This window comes from Talpa occidentalis, unplaced genomic scaffold, assembly GCF_014898055.3.
Source record: "Talpa occidentalis isolate TD23 unplaced genomic scaffold, MPIMG_talOcc4v2.1 talOcc4.6, whole genome shotgun sequence".
Taxonomy (NCBI): domain Eukaryota; kingdom Metazoa; phylum Chordata; class Mammalia; order Eulipotyphla; family Talpidae; genus Talpa; species Talpa occidentalis.
This window is the reverse complement of record NW_023604972.1, coordinates 35,596,338-35,616,714: the sequence shown is the minus strand read 5'-3', so window position 1 is coordinate 35,616,714 and position 20,377 is coordinate 35,596,338. Positions and strand designations below refer to the sequence as shown.

The following is a 20,377-nucleotide window of genomic DNA, read 5'->3' as shown; positions in this document are numbered from 1 at the left end:
ACATAAGTATTCATATATATAAACATGGATAAATGAGAGAGAAATTAATATAAAGGATAGCATGAGTTGGAACATTACTTCTAATGTTTGATCTACTGATAATATTCTAATAATTATTTTATTAGCTTAGAGAATAATGATACTTTTTTCACTTTTTAAAATTCACTCTACTATTCCAGAACTAAAATAAGAACTTTTTTTAAGTTTAAATTTAAAACTAGCCCTTCCAATACACGACTTTTCTTGCTTCTGAAAAGGTCTCCTCGTAAAAGCTACAAAAGACTCTCACATTTCAAATAGTTCCCTCAGACATTTCGATAAGTGTAAATGAATTTTTTAATCTTCTGGCAGATTCATAATGCCCTGCAGATGTGTCCCTGGCTAAGAAAATCACATAGACGTCTATAAGAGGAATGCTGTCCACTAACAGCTGCTATATTGCTTCCAGTGCCTAAAGTGCTGTTCCCAGCTGCCATTTCATTCTTCCTAGAGTGCTTTTATGTTGCAAACTTCAACTTAGGAGAGCTTCTCTTATTACAGCAGTTCAGCAGCGTCTTCCTTCTGACAAACTCCACGGCATATGACTTGAGAGGAATAAGAAAACAGTCACTGAGTCACTTTAAAGGTAACTTGTCAGGAAGAAAATTTCTCTGGGAGGAAATGAGGAGGCAGGAGCAGAGACAGACTGAGAGGAGCAAAGAATGGAGGAAGTAAAGGTGGAGGGGTGAGAGAGGAAGGGAATGAGAGAGGTTTGCACAGAAGACAACTAGTTTAAATGTTATATGTACAGCATATTTTTTTCATCCAGGAATGTCTGTGTTTTTAAGGAAGTGTTACTGAGGCATGTTCTTAAGCAATATATGCTCTGAGGAAACCAGAGGGTGAATGGGAAATGGAAGAATTCAAATTAAACCTTGCCCAGAGATACAACTTGAAATTTCACATCCATGAATCATATACTCTCATGAACTCCATGTACATAATCAAATTTTTAAGTTAATTCAAAGTACTCTACAATGCTGTACTTTAATCAAGTGAAATAAATAACAAAATTATATACAGTAAAAACATCTTAAGCATCACATTTGCCATTTCATATTATATCTATTATTATATCTTTTTTTTTAATGAGGTCTGGTTGAAGAAAGATACATTTTACTACCAGGTTTCAGATTTTTCTACAAGCATCAGACATTTTATTTCAGTACTTTGCCTTTCAATTTATTTTTCTCATTATAAAATGTATTCATTTTGAAGATCTTCTAGTTTAACAGGTATTCACTTCAGAGGGCTTTTCTGGAATGGATTTTCTACCAGCAAGGTAATTTATCATATTGAGCACTGTCTCTCAAGCTAAGAAGAAAATTGGTAGATAATAAACATTCTCAATGCACTCTTAGTATTTGCAAGTGCTGTCTTTAAAATAAGACAGATGTGGCTTAAGCTTTTTAAACAACGAGTGATACAGTGCGTAACATGTGTATATTTAGTCCTATTTTTTTTTTTTTTTTTTTTTTTTGCAATTGGCTTTCTGGCACACTAAAGAAAAGCATTTGCAAAGTTTGAAACCCAGCCACACTTTAAGATAACCAGAAGTGCTACTTTTATTTTACAAGTGTACCTATTATACACACATTTTATCTTAAGAAATCCTTCCATGAAAAAACAGCCTCGTCAATATCTATAAAATTGTGCACAAATAATATGAGATTTACTTATGTAAACTTTCAACTTCTTTCAAAATCTTTTATAGAATCAAGTTTTTAGGAACATTCATTTCCAAGGAAAGAATGCTAAGGACTGAATCTGATGTATAAATTCAAGGAAAACTAGCATGTTAACTCAGGTCTTTCAGTATTGAGATCTTAATTGAGGGAAAATTCTGCATATTTTCCTGCATCTAAATGACAGATTATATTTTATAAGCATTCATTTAATGGGACTGGGTAAAACATTTTAAAAATGGGAGTTTTTTTTAATGATCATTATTTAATTAGATTCTTAGTAGGAAACTTTGAACACCAATTTGTGAGAGTAAATTCCATTGGTGAGCGCAAACACAGCACAAGTAGCATTGGAGTTGATGAACAGCTTTGATTTTTGGCAGAATTTGCAAGTCCACATCTTGCAACCTTGCGCGCTCTGTCATCTCCTACGTCTCCCTCTGTGTCCGAGGTTTTACCTTCCTCAGTGTAAGGATTTACACAGCTTTTTCTTGTTGAAATAAGCATCAGTGAGCTGTTTTTGGGATTTTCACAACTGCTATCAATTTTGGTGGAGGTGGTGATTACAATTTCTGGTATGCCCTAGGGAAGGAAACTCAACTGAGGGACAGAGGTCCAGTCACAAGTAGCACCGCTGCTCAGCTGCTGCAAGAAGACCACCCTCTTGCTTCTGTGATACCTTGTTAGGATGATCAAAATGATCTCAGAATCAATGCTAGTTTGCCTTTTTTTCACATGCCAACTGCAGGGTTTTTGCCGTGGCTCAACAGCTTTGAAGGTCCACCTTCAGTAGGCTAGTATCTAGGCATTTTGCAAAGTTAAACTCCTAGAGTACTGCCATTTTGTCACCACCAGCTGGTTTTGTGACTGTAGCCAAAACCACCTCATTTGTTTTTTTCAATCCTGAATTTAGGGGCTGAATATTTACTCCATAACTGGCCTTTCTGGAATACGCAACAGATCGGAAATGAATATTCCTCTCACTAGGATGGAGTTATGGCTGCAGTGAGGGTTCCTCCTCTTCCCATCTTGCAAGATGGGAAAGAGTACTAAAGCTCTACAAAAGCATTTTGATTAACTTCCTGAGCCTTCTGTATCCTTCTGGTTGAACAGAAACTACCCTTTTGTGGAGGACTGTAGCATCATATGCTGAATTGCTCAGGTCTCTCTAGAACTTCATCCATTCATGTAACACTCACCATGCACTTTCACGATTACTCTATGTGAGTGAATATAGCTATTAACATTAACAGTCTTTTCCCCTGAACTTAATTCTATTGGGATTTTTCTTGATGTAAATAAATATGTCAGCTAGTCATAAGTGCTATAAGGAATGTTAAATAGTGTACAGGGATGGAGACTAACTTAAGGCTATGGAGTGGGAAAACCTTGTTAAATCCTATGGTTAGGGAGTATCTTGATGAGGAAGGGGCATCTGAATAGAGGAGAATATCATGAGAAGGCATGTGTCCTAAGAAGTTTTGATCCAAGTAAGGGAACTGAACTGTGAGAGAAGAGGAAATGATGGAAAAGACCAGAAGCAGAGACGAGGTAAATTGGAATATTGTGAACCATACTTTCGATTTTTAGTTCATTCTAGGTATAGAAAAAATATCAAAAACTTTCAGCAAAAAAGTATCATGATGTGACTTTTAAAACTTTAAGTCACATTATTGAAAAAAATTAAGTGCATTTCAAGAAACTTTGAGAAACTTGTTAACAAGAATCATATCTAGAATATTTATTTTTGCATTTTCCTTGGCTTGCATCTGCCCTAAACATCACATTAACTACTCAATATGTGCATGTTTAAATACTAATTTCAAATTAGTTATGAAAAAGAATACACAGAAAGAAACATTACTTCTACTGGTCTTCTAGTTGTTGGAGGAAGATTTAAACTGTTGTTATGTTAGTTATAACTAGGTAAATACATTCCCTGGATAACTGTAATTTTTCTACCAAAGATTTCCCTTTCTAGAAGTAAAATTCCAGGCACAGGGCATTACCTTGATCTACATTGTCCTAAAGGTAAACTTTACTCTCAGCGGCAATAAGAAAGTTACTTTAAACTCAATGAAACAAAATCCAAATTCCACAGAAAACTTTACATACTCAAGAGATAATTTATTTAGAGTAACACAATGACACTATATGTTAAAAGTTACTAAAACTCTGGGCACAAGTGATACATAGGGAACAAAGACTACAAGAATTTATTATAGTAATCAGAGTCAAAGTTTCTCTCTAAAATAAGGGGTAAATGGGCCTCCCCTGGTGGCTCAGCAGTTGAGCACTGGGCTGCAAAGCTGCCCATAGCCTCTGCAGTGCCGGTTCAATCCCCGGCTGGTGAGGGTCCCACATGGCGCGCAGACCTCTCCTGCTGCCCACTTCTCCCCTCAGCATGTACTTCAGTCCTTCTGCCTGTTCTGTTCCCCGCTCTGGCTCTGGTGAATTCTCTCACCCTCCAGTGCTTCTGACTGTACCCAGTGCTTGTATAAATGAATAAATAAAATCTTAAAAAAAAGGGGTAATTTTATCCTGAAATGTATTATTTGATTAAATGTTTACAAACTAGGACTCAATTCCTAGTGAAACTGATAGGATATATTTAGAAATGATATGCTCTTAGCAGTCATTACACCAGCATTCTTTCTTCAGGGAGTATTTTGTACGTGAATTCTTTTTTCATGCTTCACTCACTTTCAATCACATTGAGGTTTCATTGTTTGGAGAATAAAGCTCTAATTCATTGCCACAGACAATTTGCAACATTGCTTTTTGGGTGGACATTTCTTCCCTTAAATGCACAAGCACACATTGCCCCAGTCTACTGTCTTTTGAAAGCAATCTAGCCGTGATAGCTACCAGCTCCATTATCACTCAGAAGCTCGATGGCAGCAGCCTCAGCTGCCCTAATGTAGTCTCTGTGTCACAGAGGCTGTCCTTTTACTCTCTCCTTCTTGATTAATTTGGTTGCTGGGCTTCAGTTTTTCAATTCATCCAGTTGTCAGTTATACAATATGTCAGCATCTTTCAAGCTTCTCTTTGTATCATGGAAGGTGAAAAAAGTACAAGTGAAAGCCTGATTCTTGGAACCAAAAATACAGAAAATTCTCCAGTGCACAAAATGGTAGACAGATGAAAATATTGACAACAGCAAAAAATATATGTACAATTATGGAAAATTTATAGTTTTGGTATGGGTCTGTATGTGTATGCATGCACATTTACATTGGTGGTTTAAGTAGTCACAAAAAAAAAAAAACAAGATAATAAAAAGAACTACCATTAACATGATAGTGGTATAACATCTTCAAAATACAAAATTTATAGGCACTTAATATGTAAACCATAATATAAACAGTGTATCAATCAAACTAGGGACTTTAAAGTATTTGGGTGGATTGAATTTTCATCCTAAATTACAGAATAGACTCTCAAATATTGGTCCCTATACATGCAGACATCTGGTTTATTTTCCTGCATATTTAATTCATTAAAGATAGAAGAAAGAATAAAATAGAGCAAGAGATAGAGCTTGCATGAAATGGAGCAATGCAAATGTAATAAATGAGGACGACTCACAGACCTAAGCTTCAGAGAACATTGAGGAGGTTTCCTGAGAGAAAAAGGGAATGTGTTGTCATTGAGCTAGGCTTTGGTAAAGGATGTGTGAATAGGGTCAGGAGATTATAAGCAAAATCAAGATTATGAAATTCTGGACACTGCACTTGTACAATCAGCCACTATACCGATTACATGGACTTTAACTACCAAATACCTTCTGCTCCCACCAATCTGGGTATTTCCTAATATCATTTGACTTGTAATATTTCCTATAATAACTCATAAAATTTTACACTGATATGAAATTAAATGATGGTTTTGCTACTAAAACTAGCAATGTTAGTGGAGCAACCAATACACATAGACTTCCTGTAATATTCACTCTCTTTGATACACTCCAATATTATATATTGAATAATATTTCCCAACATCTAAAAACACTGTATTTTTTTCTCTTGTATGAGAATTGGTAATACACCAGAACAGGGCAGTTAGGCAAATGGCAACAGGTAATACTACAGATGTGACAAGATAGCGCTCTGAAATAGAAGTATTTGAAATGGACAAGAAACCATCACTTGAATATTTCGAGTAAATCAGAATACATTCATGCAAAAAAACCTAACGTGACAATAGCATCCTCGTTTTACTCTTGTCTTTGTGTTCACTTTGGGGCTGAACGTTTGAATATTGAATCCTTTACCAATTCAACTGTGGACTCATTTTAGAAATTCAACAAAAACATAACCTTTTGACCAAAATACATTTCTAAGTTTTTAAAATTAAGATTTTTTAATAGGCTGTAATCCTTGAACTACAAAATCTTTTTAATTTTGGCTGTCATCACACAGCTGTACAGTTGGCATCAATTCTTCTCAATGAAACGTGGCATCATCACAGATGGAAAGTTTAAGGGCTTGTCTTGCACAGAGAGTAGGTGTTAGAATCACAATGCCACAACATTTCCGTTAAGCAGCATGACACTTTTCCTTCTTGCAAACAAACCAGGTGATAATTTGAAAATTTTGCACCTATCTTGCCACCTGCAACAATATTTGTCACAAAGTTTAAATAACAATATGTTCCCAGTTTGTATCTCTCCACTTGCTGGAATGTCTATGTTTATGAGGCTGATGCCTCCTACATTAGTAACAAAGTCAACACAAGCTCTAGTATACACACACAATACATACAAAAGAATATTTCTGTTTTCCTAAGTAGATGCTAAATTTGAGTTATTTTACTATTTAGTTTTTTGCTCAAAGATTCATAAAGGAGATTCACAGCTTCTATCAAATGTTTTAAAGTGATTCAAGGCATTTTCCTTCAGAAGAAAATTTTGTACTTGGGATTTTCTTCCTAACGCTTAAATTTACTTCACAGATTTGGACACTTTTTTTTTTTTTTTTTTTTTTTTCAGTTAAGCTATGGGACTTTATGTGAGCAATGGGAAATACCACTATAATTTTGATTCTAGAATAGACAAAAGACATATATTTTTATTCCTTTTGTTAGAATAATATACAATATTATCATTTTGTTTGATAATATGAACATCCATAGCATCAATATCCTAAATCAAATAGCTGTCCAATTTCCGATTTAACAAATTAAAATGTTCCAATTCACTATTTCTTGTGTCCCTTCATGCAAAATTCCTTTACTAATATTAAAATAGGAATTCTTGGACCTCCCCGGTGGCGCAGGGGGTTAAGTGCAGTGCTGTGAAGCTGTCCGCAGCCTCTGCAGTATGGCCAGGGAGATACCCACACAGCACAGCAGACCTCTCCTGTCTGCCCGCTGCTCCCTCCAGCAGTGTTTTCAGTCCGTCTGCCTGCTCTGCTCCCTGCTCTGTCTCTGGTGAATTCTCTCACCCTTCTGTGCTCTGGTCTGTACCCCAGTTCTTGTATAAATTTAAAAAAATAAATAAATAATGCTTTTAAAAAATGAAAAAAAAAGGAATTCTCTTCATCAATCTAAATATATCACCTTCTACCTTCTAATGCCCTCTGTTGTCGTAGAAATAATATCATAGAGCATAATGGATATAACATTAAGATTGATGAGGAGAATTCTTATTTTAAAGTCAGTGAAGGAATTTTTCATGGAGGAAAGCAGAGAGAATACTGATTTGTGAGGAGGAGACAGAAAAAGAAGAGAGGGAAATAAAAAATCAAGAAAAGAATGGAGCTACTGACCAATATCATCCCAACATGAAAAATGGTATTTTTGCACTTAAAAGTATGGTAGGTGTTATTCTATCATAATGAAAGTGGTATAACAATCACTACTTCAGAAATAATCTTTGTGCTTGGAGATATAGGAGAAAATGCTTAGTTTGTACTAACTTTAAAGAGAAGGGTCCTGGATGAGAGATTTTCTCAGTCACTTTCTTTGAGGGGAGGAAGCTGAATTCTAATGCAAGTTGACAGAAGATTAAAAGGCTCCTCATTCAAGAACTCTTTGAACACATTTAAATCACTAGAGTCTATGAAATATAATTCCATTAATTAATTCAACAACAACAAAAACTTACCCAGTTCCTCTAGGTGTCAGAATCTGTGGGAGGGTAGGAGGAGCTGTGCTAATGCTGACTGGCACCAAAAGTGGATCTACTGAACGTTTTTTTAAGAAGTTCTTCACATTATATTTCTCCTCTATTGTTCCCAAGTCTTCGGTAAAACCTGCTAAACATTACAACCGCTTCTCAGCCAGTTCTGTGGGGAATTGAAAATTTGGCTCTTTGCCCAAACTTAACCTGAAACAATTTGACCCAGCAACGGCCGCTAGATAGAAGTTAATTTTTTTTAAAGATTTATTTATTTATTTATACAAGCACTGGGTACAGTTAGAAGCACAGGAGGGTGAGAGAATTCATCAGAGCTAGAGCAGGGAACAGAACAGGCAGACCGACAAAATACACTGCTGAGGGGAGCAGTGGGCGCGGCAGGAGAGGTCTGCCGCCATATGGGACCCTCACCGAGGGCCGGGGATCAAACCGGCGCTTTAGAAGCTGCAGGCAGCTTCACAGCCCAGCGCTCAACTGCTGCGCTACCAGGGGAGGCCCGAGAAGTTAATCTTAAGACAAAGGATGAAATGACAAATGTGCTACAGAGCACATGGTAAACTGTGAGCAGAGTAAAGATTAGGATTCTAGAACCAGACGGCTGCTTGATATGGCAAGCGGTGACCAGAACAGATGGAAATGCATTCCCTGGAGATTGCCTGAAGTTTGGAAGTAGAGTAATCTGGTAAAAGCCTAGGCATAGTGTAGTGTTAATCTCAAACAGAAAGTATACAGTTATTGTGCCAACAAAATGGATTTATTTGCAAACACACAAAAAGACAATTTGGAAAGTGGAGTCTCATAGAAAGACATGTACACTCTTTCTAGAAGAAAAGCCCAAACCAACACATAGATTTTAGAGAGACTATTGTAACCAAGGAGTTCATTAGAGGAAGCCAGGAGTTTGACATGCGGTGGCTTCACATTCACTGGTTTTTGACATTTTTTTGTTTGGTTGAACTATGGTTGGGCAAAGAGAACTTCCTTCTTCCTTCTATTAGGACAGAGAAGCAACTTCACTTCCTGTCCGAGATGCTAGTATGTTGGGTCCAGAATTTACTGATTGTGCATGTGTGCAACCTTATTTAAATACAGATTCTGCAGATAAATTTTCATAGTAGTCAGGTGGAATTCTGCATTAAAGGGATATAGCCATTGAAACCTAAGCTATTTGCTCTAGTATTATCATTAGATTAATAAAAACTGTATAAATAAATTTAAGTGGATATTATAAATATATATATAAACTTTTTAAAAGGCTAAATGGGCCCAAGCCATACTAAAGTCATGGTAATTTTTTTATTAGAAAGGTCATAATATCTGCTTGTCTCTTTTTTGTGATTTTAGCACCCATTGATGGTCACTGTTATAGCCATTATTTCATAAAGGGTTGTGAAATGGTGATAGTCTAATTCATTGTTAATTGTTATCTAAAATACTTAGATGAATATAAAATGCTCCCCCATCAACACTTTATCTGAGTTCAGAGCATATAGTAGAGAAATGAAGGATAGATGCTTAAAATTTTCACTTATTTAACAGCTTTCAGAATAATCAGTGGACTCCTTAGCTTCTTTGCAAAATCATCAATTTAGTTACTAAGGTAGGCAACAAAGGACTCTGAAATGAGAAAATTGGACAAAGATCTGAATGATGAGAAATTTTCAGGAACAGTATATAGTCCAAAGGAACAGCAAATACAAAACTAAGAAGAGGGAGTATGTTTGAGGGAGTTGAAGAACAGAAAGAATGTCAATGTGAATCAGAGAGGCATAGAGCAGAATAGTTCACCTTATGGATTTTAATGTTTTTGCTACAATAAACAGTTAATATAAACTATTTATTATTTTCTCAATATTTAATAAAAATCCATCTTTATTTTATATTCAACGTTTATCTTTATGTAAATTATAGTAATTCATTAGAAAAATTGTGCATGATCCTTAGATACTAACTGCAAGATCAAGTCAAATGTTTTAAATGTAGAATGAAGTTTGTTTTCATAAGAAATATTTTTCTTTTTTTTTTTTTTAAAGATTTATTTATTTATTTATTTATACAAGCACTGGGTACAGTCAGAAGCATGGGAGGGTGAGAGAATTCACCAGAGCCAGAGCAGGGAACAGAACAGGCAGACTGACGAAATACACTGCTGAGGGGAGCAGCGGGGGCAGGAGAGGTCTGTGCACCATGTGGGACCCTCACCAGCAGCCGGGGATTGAATTGGCACTGCAAAGGCTGCGGGCAACTTCACAGCCCAGCGCTCAACTGCTGCGCCACCAGGGAAGGCCCAAGAAATATTTTTCTTAATGGACATGAATATTGAGAGTTTTGTGTAAAGTTCTATCAGTCAATACCATGGAACAAGAAGTTTCAGTTAATACCATTCAAATACTTTTGGAGATAAAAGATGATTATACTATCTACTTTTCATCAACTTTCCTGGACAGTTTAAACTTTCATACCTAATATAGTTAACAGATGGGAATCGATTGATTGATTTTTTCAAGCATGGATCTTCTTTCTTTTACTTAAGAAAACTGGCATGTATAATGCCTTTTAACTGACTGCAAACTTTCAAAATCATCACTCTGAACAGATCTTGACTTTGGGATTCTAAGAAGACTATCAGTAACTAATGGAGTATCATGACGATTTTAATCTATTGGTGATTTGCAGGAAATTATTATAAGCCAATATATATTAGATTCATCAATACAGAGTCTAAAGCAGCAGAAATTGACTTGATTTTCAGGCATATGTACTTCAGTACTATAGTTATTAACTTTGTTTGTCAATATGGAGAAATTAAGGCTAAGAAAGACTAATTGGTTTTGCCAAGGTTACAAAACATTGGAGTGACAAAACCAGAAAATGAGCCTATGTTGTCTGACATCCAAATCCCTGCTCAGAGCCCTATATAACATTGCCTCCAGCTAAATGCTACCAGTTTGCTGGATAACAGGCTCAGTGCAATGCTTTTTATTGTGACTTTTCCATAATTAATGACTAGGGATGCCTTCTGTCTTCTTTCTAAGATGTTAAACTGTTTCTCTGTGAGTTCTAAGTCATGAATCTTTGTTCTGTACTTGCCTATATTTCTCGCCCCATTGACTTCACAGCAAGATGGAATACAGGAAAGATGTAAAGCCTCTGCCCTTTTTTCCATTAGTGACAATATTTTTCCAGTTCAGTTACAGGTTTAAGCATAGGCTCTTTGTTAGCCAATTCATCTCATACCTCACTCACATGGAGCCCTAAATATACAAATGCTTCCTAAACCTTTATGTTCTTATTCTGTTAATTTCAGAGACAAAATAATGGATGTTTTCCTCCATTTTTCTTTATATCTGTTTATCATGAAATAGATAGGAGTTCCACAATAACTTACTGAGAGAATGTGTTATCAAGGATTATTGATTAAATCCTACTCATTTGTGAGCAACTATTTTCTAACCTCATTTTTAATTGTCTGGGACTTGTCTTATAAATCAGATTTGTCTTTGTGATATCTGGCAATATTTTAAGAACAGAAAATAATGACACTGAAGTCTTTTAGCCAATAATATCATATAATGCATTCAATTAATTTTCTTTCTACATCTTAAAGGCAATTGAAAATTGAAGACTTTTCCTCTTCAAAATATGCTGGCACACTTTAATAGTATATCATGAAAAAAAAGAGACTAAAATAAGGTACAAAGGAGAGAAAATGCAATAAAATATCTTGTTTCTCTGAAAATACAAGCACCTTAATAATCAGTTGCCAGTCAACTGAGATTTCACCCCACATAAAAGAAGACATTAATAACACTAAATGTGGAGAGAATATATTCAAAGCTGTGTATCTGGTGTGTGATTTTTTAAGTATTTCAATGATTTATCTCTTGTATTTTTCACCTAAATACATATATTCTAAATTATGATCCTATTAAAAAATAGAACAAAGTTTATTTTCTAATTTTGCACATATTTTTCCATGGGATTTATCCAACATTATTTAAAATTATATTTAACATGAATGCTTCCATTTAATTTCATTTTATTACAAGCAATTTAATTAACAATATTTCAACAAAAATGAGTGAAACTCATTAAGAGTTTCAGAATGTGCCCTGCTGATTGTTACAATCCCTGGGTTTTTCTTGCACAGAGAATCCATGACATAGCCATTTACATCTTTTAAAAGAGTAAGCATCTAATCTAAAGAATTTTTTCCATTTTTGATTGATGGACAATTTTTAAAGAATGTAGTTTATCAAGAAGCCACTTCCTTTTCCTCTCTGAAATCCCTGTTTCAAACCAGTGCAAGCAATTTCCTGTGTGTGATGGCATTCAAGACATGAGATATCCTTGTCTTTGACAGCAAAGGACATTTGTTTTGTTTGAGCTGCACTCTTATCACTGACAACAATAAAATTGTCAAGTGTGTTATTTGAAACATCAAATTCAATAAGAACTTTTGTGTAAGTAAGTAGCATTGGAAATAATAATGTTTCTTTCTGAGCCAATGGAGCACATAGGTAGAATTTGTGATATTTGGATTAAATGATAAAATTGCAAAAGAATACAATTGTAAAGAACAAAGGAGAATATTTTTGTAAATGACAGAGTAAAATGTAACAGATTTGTGAAATTATGTCAGGAATCAGAGGTTTTTAAGCACAAAGAGTTTAAAATTATAAACAAATTTTAGTTCTCAACCACTTGAAATTAAATACCTGAGTTGTCAAGAAAAAATGAATGAAATATGATAAAAATTAGATTTTCTGTTAACTTAGAAAACACAGTCAATCAGAAACAATTTTCATATGTTCATTCATACACATTTTTGGTTGAATAAATTTCCTTTTGACCCAATTTAGACCCACATTTCTGAATAGATTCAATCATTGTAAGTGAAAGTCTATTTACCTATGAAGTAACCTAGTGAGGTATATTACTAGATGAAAAGAAGATAAGAATTAAATGAAAGAGATTCACAAATTTTAAAGCCTTATAATTAATACTATTGATGGCAAACATTACAATTACCTGGAATATTGAATTTTCAATTGTAATGAAATTCATTGTCCTATGAACATATAACTATATACTATAACACAGTGGCAAATCTGTCACAATATGAGCCCCCAAACACAGTGTAATAACTAAGAGATTATTAAAACAGTCACCAAAATTTTTTAAGATCTGTACAACAGCTCTAATTTACATCAATAATTATAACTAGATCATATTTTTATTTTTCAAGCATAGAAATAGCTCAGCATTTACTTTCTTTGCAAGATTCTAAAATATAAACATAGAAAATGTATTTTGAAATATAAAATTAATGAACATATATGGTAGGGGTAAGCTATATTAAATTTTCTTATTTTAACTATATTTTATATTCTTGATATACCATATAACCAAAGGAGAAACATAGGTATTATTGAAGTCCTTACCAATAAAATTTTAGGCAAGGATTCTCGTATCATATAGTCTTAAGGATAACTAAAAAAATACCCTCTGAAATTCAATTCTAGAGTAATATGTAAGCTATATGGGTCCAAGAAAATGTAACCTCTTTTTAAGAGATGGGGGTATGAAATGTTAACATTTTCCTCTGAGCTTATACAACTCAAGGAACATCTAGAGTAGAGTTCATTAATGCATAAAATGTATCTGGAATAGAATTGGTGTTTAAAATGGAGGAAAGGAGAAAAGGAACACTATTCTACTATCATTACCATTCTTTCTCATTTTTCATTTATCTCCTCTTTGTTTCTTGTCCCCTGCCTACATTTTTTCACCTATGTAAAAGCTTGGTTCATATATAGTCCAAAGATAATGGTCAGATTCATTTATAAGTTTGCTTTAAGTTGATTCATTTTCCCTGTCACTGAGAAGGAAACTGCAGGAGTTTAGTCATTTGAGAAATAATTATTTTATTTTAAAATATTATCTTGGGAAAGGTGTTACCTTTGAATTAAAAGACAAATAACTTCTCCCCAAAAAGTCAAACCTCAATATGATCAGTGTATAGGAAAAGGAACAGAGAGCTTATTTAAAATACGACAGGATTCAATCAGCAAAATTCAAACTATGGGAAACTTTATAGCCCAAACTGTGAGCTAAAATTATTATTATTGAAAAAAATATTAAAGTGAGGAGAATATACCATGTGGCCACCAAAAAAAAGGAGAAATAGAATATTCATTTTTCCCAAACTGATGAGTATGAAATGATACCACACAAATTTAATAAATGTAATTACAAACATGTCAGTATCTCTTCATGTAAATAAGTATCATTTGTGTTTTCTTAGTTTGCATTTTATAATTTGCCTTTTTTATTTGGACACTTACATAGAATGATAACTTTAACACAAGATATTTATATAGAATGTGAATCATACTGTTATCTTTTTATCAATAACATTGTGTCTTGGAATACAGTACAATGAAAGAAACATTACTATATTTTGAACTTTGAATTCAGGAAAACAATCCCCTTGTCCATAAACTGAAACATGCTAGGAAAGGAACTTAAAAAAGAAAAAGAAATTAGTGAATCTTAAAGGCACAAATTCTCAATCTGAGAAACAAAATTCAACTAAATAGAGACTAAGCATAAACAAGAGAAAACATTAGTAAAATAAAATTGGCTCTCTAAAAAAATAACAGTACAAATATTTTCAATGTTCATCAAAAGAAAAAAAAATTAATGGTATTGCCAGGCATTTATACAAACAATTCTAGATATACTGGAAATCTAAAAATTATAGATGACTATTATATTCAATTATACCCCTGAGGAGTTGAAAATAAGAATAAAATGATCCAATTCTGGATTCATAAAATAGTTACTTTTTCATTAGAAAATACAGGGAGAAGAAATACTATAGGAAGAATATTAAATTCAAGAACTACAAACTACAAAACCATAATCATCAAAACTGCATGGTATTGGAACAAGAACAGACACGTGGACAAATGGAACTGAATAGAAAATCCAGAAATAAACCCACAGATTTATGGTCAACTAATCTTTGACAAAGGAGCATAGAATATGCACTGGAACAAAGAAAGTTTGTTCAATAAATGGTGTTGGGAAAACTTGGTTGCTACATGCAAAAGAATGAAGCTTGACTATTACCTTACACCATGCACAAAAACCAACTCAAAATGGATTAAAGAACTAGACGTAAGACCTGAAACCATAAAATACACAGAAGGAAATATAGGTGAAACACTACATGATATGCACCTCAAAGACATCTTTACAGATACGTCACCCAAAGCAGTGATAATTAAGGCAAAGATAAACAGCTGGGACTACATCAAATTAAAGACATTCTGCACAGCAAAAGAGACAATAACCAAAACAAAGAGAAACCCTACCAACTGGGAGAAAATTTTTGCACACAACACTAATGATAAAGGACTGATCACAAAAATCTACAAAGAGCAATGAGACTCAACAACAACAAAGAAAATAATCCAGTCAAAAAATGGGCAGAAGAGCTAAAAAGAAACTTCTCTGAAGAGGAAATGCAAATGGCCAACAGGCATATGAAAAAATGTTCAGCATCACTTGTAATCAGGGAAATGCAGGTCAAAACTACAATGAGATACCATCTTACACCAGTGAGAATGGCACATATTAAAAAAACTAGCAACAACAAATGTTGGCTAGATTGTGGAGAAAAAGGAACTCTTCTGCATTGTTGGTGGGAGTGCAAACTGGTCTAAACACTATGAAAAGCTGAGTGGAGATTTCTTGACCTACTAAATATAGAGCTTCCATATGATCCAGCAATTCCACTCCTAGGTATTTACCCAAAAGACACAGAAACATTAATTCCAAAGAACACCTGCACCCCTATGTTTATAGCAGCACTATTTACAATAGCTAAGCTATGGAAACAACCCAAATGCCCAAAAAAAGATGACTGGATCAAGAAGATGTGGTGCATATACACAATTGAATATTACTCAGCAGTCAAAAAAGATAAACACATGCAGTTTGCAGCAACATGGGTGGAGCTAGAAGGGATCATGCTCAGCAAAATAAGTCAGAAAGAAAAAGAAAAATGCCAGATGGTCTCACTCATAGCAGGAATTTAGAAAAACTAAATAAGGGACAAGGAAAAAGACTAATTAATACAAAGTAAAAATCAAAATGAACAAGCAACTAGAAACCAGGGGGAGGTTGGGAGGGGCAGGGAGAGGAAGGATTAGGGTCAAAATAAGGGGGGGTGCAATTGTATGGGGAATATAACCAAAATGAAAATGCATACATTGTGCAAAAATGATAAATGATGTAAGAATTATATAAAATAAAATATTAAAAAATAAACTTTGAAATTATAAAAAAATCAAGAACAAAATTATACACATTTAGGATATCTATACATATATAATATGAAGTCTTAGAAAATGTTCATTTTTGCAAATGATAAAATTTTCCACTAGAAAATAAAAGTATAAACTGAAATACTATTAGAGCTATTAATTATTAAAGTTTTATATAATCATCAGTGAAATCATTATTCTTCTTATAAAGAACAATAACCAGTGGTAAGAGGAAATACTGTTGAAGTAGTACTGGGGTAGAAAAACCTAAACTGTAATCCATGAACTGCTGGAATTCATTGTGGACACTCTGATTGTTAAAAACTCCAATGTGACTCAGTCATTGAGAGGGCCCTCACAATATTGTGATAATTACTTCCAGGTTATTGACAGTTTCCCACAGTATGTATGGCAGGAAAATGCCCTCAGACTTCCTGAGAGGGACTGAAAATGAAAATATTTTAAAATATGCCAGAGCACTTGTCCTTAATAAGACCTGCTCTTTGAGAGAGCTAACTAACCAGAGCCTAATTGGTCTGGGGGCAAAAAACCTAAATTCACTTTTAGTCTTCCATTGGAGAGAAGGGAAATAGCAACTCCAGCAAACTGGAGCCTAGAGCAAACTCCAGCCTGCTGTAGACATTCTGTCTCACCTATGGAGGAGAAAGAGGAGAAACTATTATGAAACTCACAATTGAAAGGCAGAGACTCACTAAAATACTGAGACCCAATCATAGGGCTATGTTTGTTACTGCACAATTGCCTGAAGTGCAAAAAAATCAATACTACAACAGCAGCTTTTCAGGAAAAAAAAATTATATATATATATATATATATTGCAAGTCAGCCAGCAAGGAGACAGGAAGAAAGTCTCATATCTGTTCCCCTAGGTCTGAAGCAGACAAGGGCTTTTAATGGAACAGAGGAAGAAAAGAAAAATTATATATCTATAAGAATGAGGGTTCTGGGCCTCCCTGGTGGCACAAGGGTTAAGATGAAACCTATGAAGCTATCTGCAGTCATTGCAGAACAAGTTAGATTCCCGACCAGCCAGGGAGCAACCCATATGGCACAGCTGACCTCTTCTGACTCGCCCGCTGCTCCCTTCAGCAGTGCTCCCTTCGGTCAGTCTGCCTGTTCTGTTCCCCACTCTGTCTCTGGTGGGTCCTCTCATCCCCCCACACACCTCTGGCCTGTTCCCCAGCTCTTGTCTGCATAAATTAATAAATCTCTAAAAAAAAAAAAAGAATGAGGGATCTGTATGATGTGGTAAACTTTGATTGGTTAGTCATAAGGTGGTAAATATATGGAGAAGTTGGAGAAGTATAGAGAGGTTTTTTCAGATAACCTGATTCTTAGGGTTCCTGTCCTTAGATTTTAGATATTTGGTCTTATGCCTGTAAATCCAGTCTGATTAGCCTCTAGTTTTGCTGTTTCTTTTGTTCCATGGTGGTCTCTTAGTTCTAGCAATCTTAGGGTTCAGCTCAAAGTTAATTACTTCTGCATATGCTCAAGGTGTAACATTTTCAGATAAGTGTCAAACTTCTGTTGTGTCTGTGAAAACAACACTGAAAAGAGAAGTCAGGGGCCTCCCTGGTGGTGCAAGGGGTTAAGCACCGCACTATGAAGTGATCCGCAGCCTCTGCAGCACAAGTTTGATCCCCAGCCAGCCATGGAGCAACCCACATGGCACAGCAGACCTCTCCTGACTCGCCCACTGCTCCCCTCACAGTGTACTTCGATCCATCTGCCTGTTCTGTTCCCCACTCTGTCTCTGGTGAATCCACTCACCTCCTGCATCTCTGGCCTGTACCCCAGCTCTTGAACAAATAAATAAATCTTTTTAAAAAAAAGAGAGAGAGAGAAAAGTCAGATATGTTATTGTTCTTTTTTTTCTTTGGTCTAGGGGTCTGAGACCCCTAAGTGGCCATTTACAGCAATTCCTTTCAATCACTACATCATGTCTGGTAATCAAGAAAAAATTACAAGGCATACCAAAAGACAAAAAAAAAGTTTGAAGAAACTGAATAAACCCAGTGCCAGACAGAGCAGAAACTTTGGAATTATCAGACCAAGTATTTAAAACAACTACGATTAATATGCCAAGGACTCTAATGGATAAAGCAGACAGCATGCAAGAACAGATGGGCAATGTAAGTGGAGACATAGGAAGCCTATGAAAGAACCAAAAGGGAGCACTAGAGATTAAAACACACACACACACACACACACACACAATATAGCAGAAATAAAGGGTGACTTTGGTGGACATATTAGTAGATTGGACACAGCTGAGGTATAAATCTCTGAACTTGGGAATATATCAACAGAACCTTTGAAAACTGAGAACCAAAGAAAGCAAAGACTGAAAAAAATACAACAGAAAACACAGCTACATATAAATGTATCAAACCAACATGTGAAACACTTTAAATTCACAAAATGTTACATGTCAATTATATCTCAATAAAAATGATAAAATTACTAGAAGAAAAACTACTAGGAAATATGGAAGACTTGCATGAGAAATACATGCAAGTGAATCAGTAAATTGAAGTGAGAGTCCAGAAACGCATGCATGTTAAACACAATTAAGTATTTTGGCCATGATTATGTTGGCCTTTGAAATCAATAAGAAATGAAGAGTTTAACAAAAAAGTTAGAGATCATTGTTTAGAAACTTTTGACAAAACTTAATAAAATACTTACTTCAGATTATACCTAATAAATTCAAGTACAATAAAGAACTGAATTTAGGAAAAACATAGATGATTTATTTTTAGCTTGAAAGTAATGCATTTTTTCTCAGTATCACATAAAAAGAAGAAGCCATAAGTAAAAGGATTTACCTATTGAGTTACATCTCACGTCTCCATTATTTTCATATTGAAAGTTTTGAATTTCTATCTTCTTTTCATTTAATTTTATTTCTCAGGACATTCATCTGTTTGTTTGTTTGTTTTCCTGAGTTATCTAGTACATTTTTGACTGGTGCTTTTGTGATATCTTTCATTCCTTTTAATTTCTGTATTACGCCAAATTTGAACTCTAGGTCTGATAAGAACTGAAGATCGTCAGTGTTTCTGTGGTTGAATTCTAGAAAGTTGTTCTCTCCTTGTGGCCTTTGAGGAATTTAGGTGCCATGTATTTTTCTGTCTTCCCATTGTGTTGCTTCAGAATTTGCTTTTTTAAAAATAGTATCCTTAGAAGTAACTTAGAACTTTTAAGAATTCCTACTGTTCCAACACATGGCAATGTGGGTTTTCTGGCTTTACTTATTTTAACTTGTCCACGCTTCATATGATTTTAGATATTTGGTCTTTGCAGGCTTCTGTACATCATACATCAGGGAGTCAGGGGGTGGATGATTGGGCTGGAAATATACAAGCACTGTTGAGTGTTGGGGGGTTGGGAGCTGGCTCACATTTATGGTAGCATAAATTACCCTCTTCCCTGAAAACTCAGGTCTAGACCTGAATCTCTGCAGTCTGCATTCTGTTAATATACCTCATAAGGTTAGTACCAGCCCCCAGGGTTAGGGAAGGGAGAATATAACCTGACATATTGTCCTTTTCACTGTGGGCCCAGCACACTGGACCACCTCCGCTCCTCCATATTTATCTCCCCTCAATCAGGCAGGTGCCTCCTTATCATTCAGCTCTGCCCTCCCCGGGGCTGCTGGCCAAAAGAAAGCACAACTCCAAGGTTTACATAATAGACTTCTGCCCTGGAACACAGGCTCCAAGCATCTTTCTCCACCCACCTTTTGTTGAATGAGTTAAAAGACTTTAGTGTTCCTTCTGGTGTGATCTGTGCAGGTCTCTAATGCTGAAGTTGTGTTCCAGTTTTGCCCCAAGTCACGGGACCCTCTGGGTGTAATGTCCTCCCAGATAACTTTCAGATTATTCTCCAAAGAGTGAAACAGGAATCTTCCTTTGATGCCATCTTGGTCAAGCCTCACAGTACTTTTTTAATGTAAATATCCATTTTCTATGACACAAAAAGAATTTAAAAATTTTTTTTTCAGTGTAGCATGTTGGTAGATTTATTGAGCAAAATTTTGTAGAAGCTTGATGAAAGGCAATTTTCCAGTGTTAGTAATCTCTAGGAATTTATTTTTTAATAATCTCATATATTTACAGAGATATCTATGTACAATATATCACTTGTTAAAAATT

At 34.9% G+C, this 20,377-nt stretch overlaps 1 long non-coding RNA gene across 6 annotated transcripts in view; it reads right to left on the bottom strand.

Annotated features, from left to right (window-relative positions):
- Positions 1–335: 335 nt before the first annotated feature.
- The window catches only part of LOC119260928 (uncharacterized), a 70,158-nt gene continuing 50,116 nt past the window's right edge, over positions 336–20,377 (bottom strand). For 2 of the 6 annotated variants that reach the window (XR_008549268.1, XR_008549269.1), the window contains 3 exons: positions 19,963–20,189; positions 19,049–19,572; positions 6,108–6,337 (listed from right to left, as the gene is read on the bottom strand). This is a non-coding gene — a long non-coding RNA (uncharacterized LOC119260928). Of the gene's footprint in view, positions 585–6,107; positions 6,338–18,988; positions 19,573–19,962; positions 20,190–20,377 lie in introns of those variants that run through there. The other 4 variants (XR_008549271.1, XR_008549272.1, XR_008549270.1 and 1 more) reach the window with 4 other exon arrangements.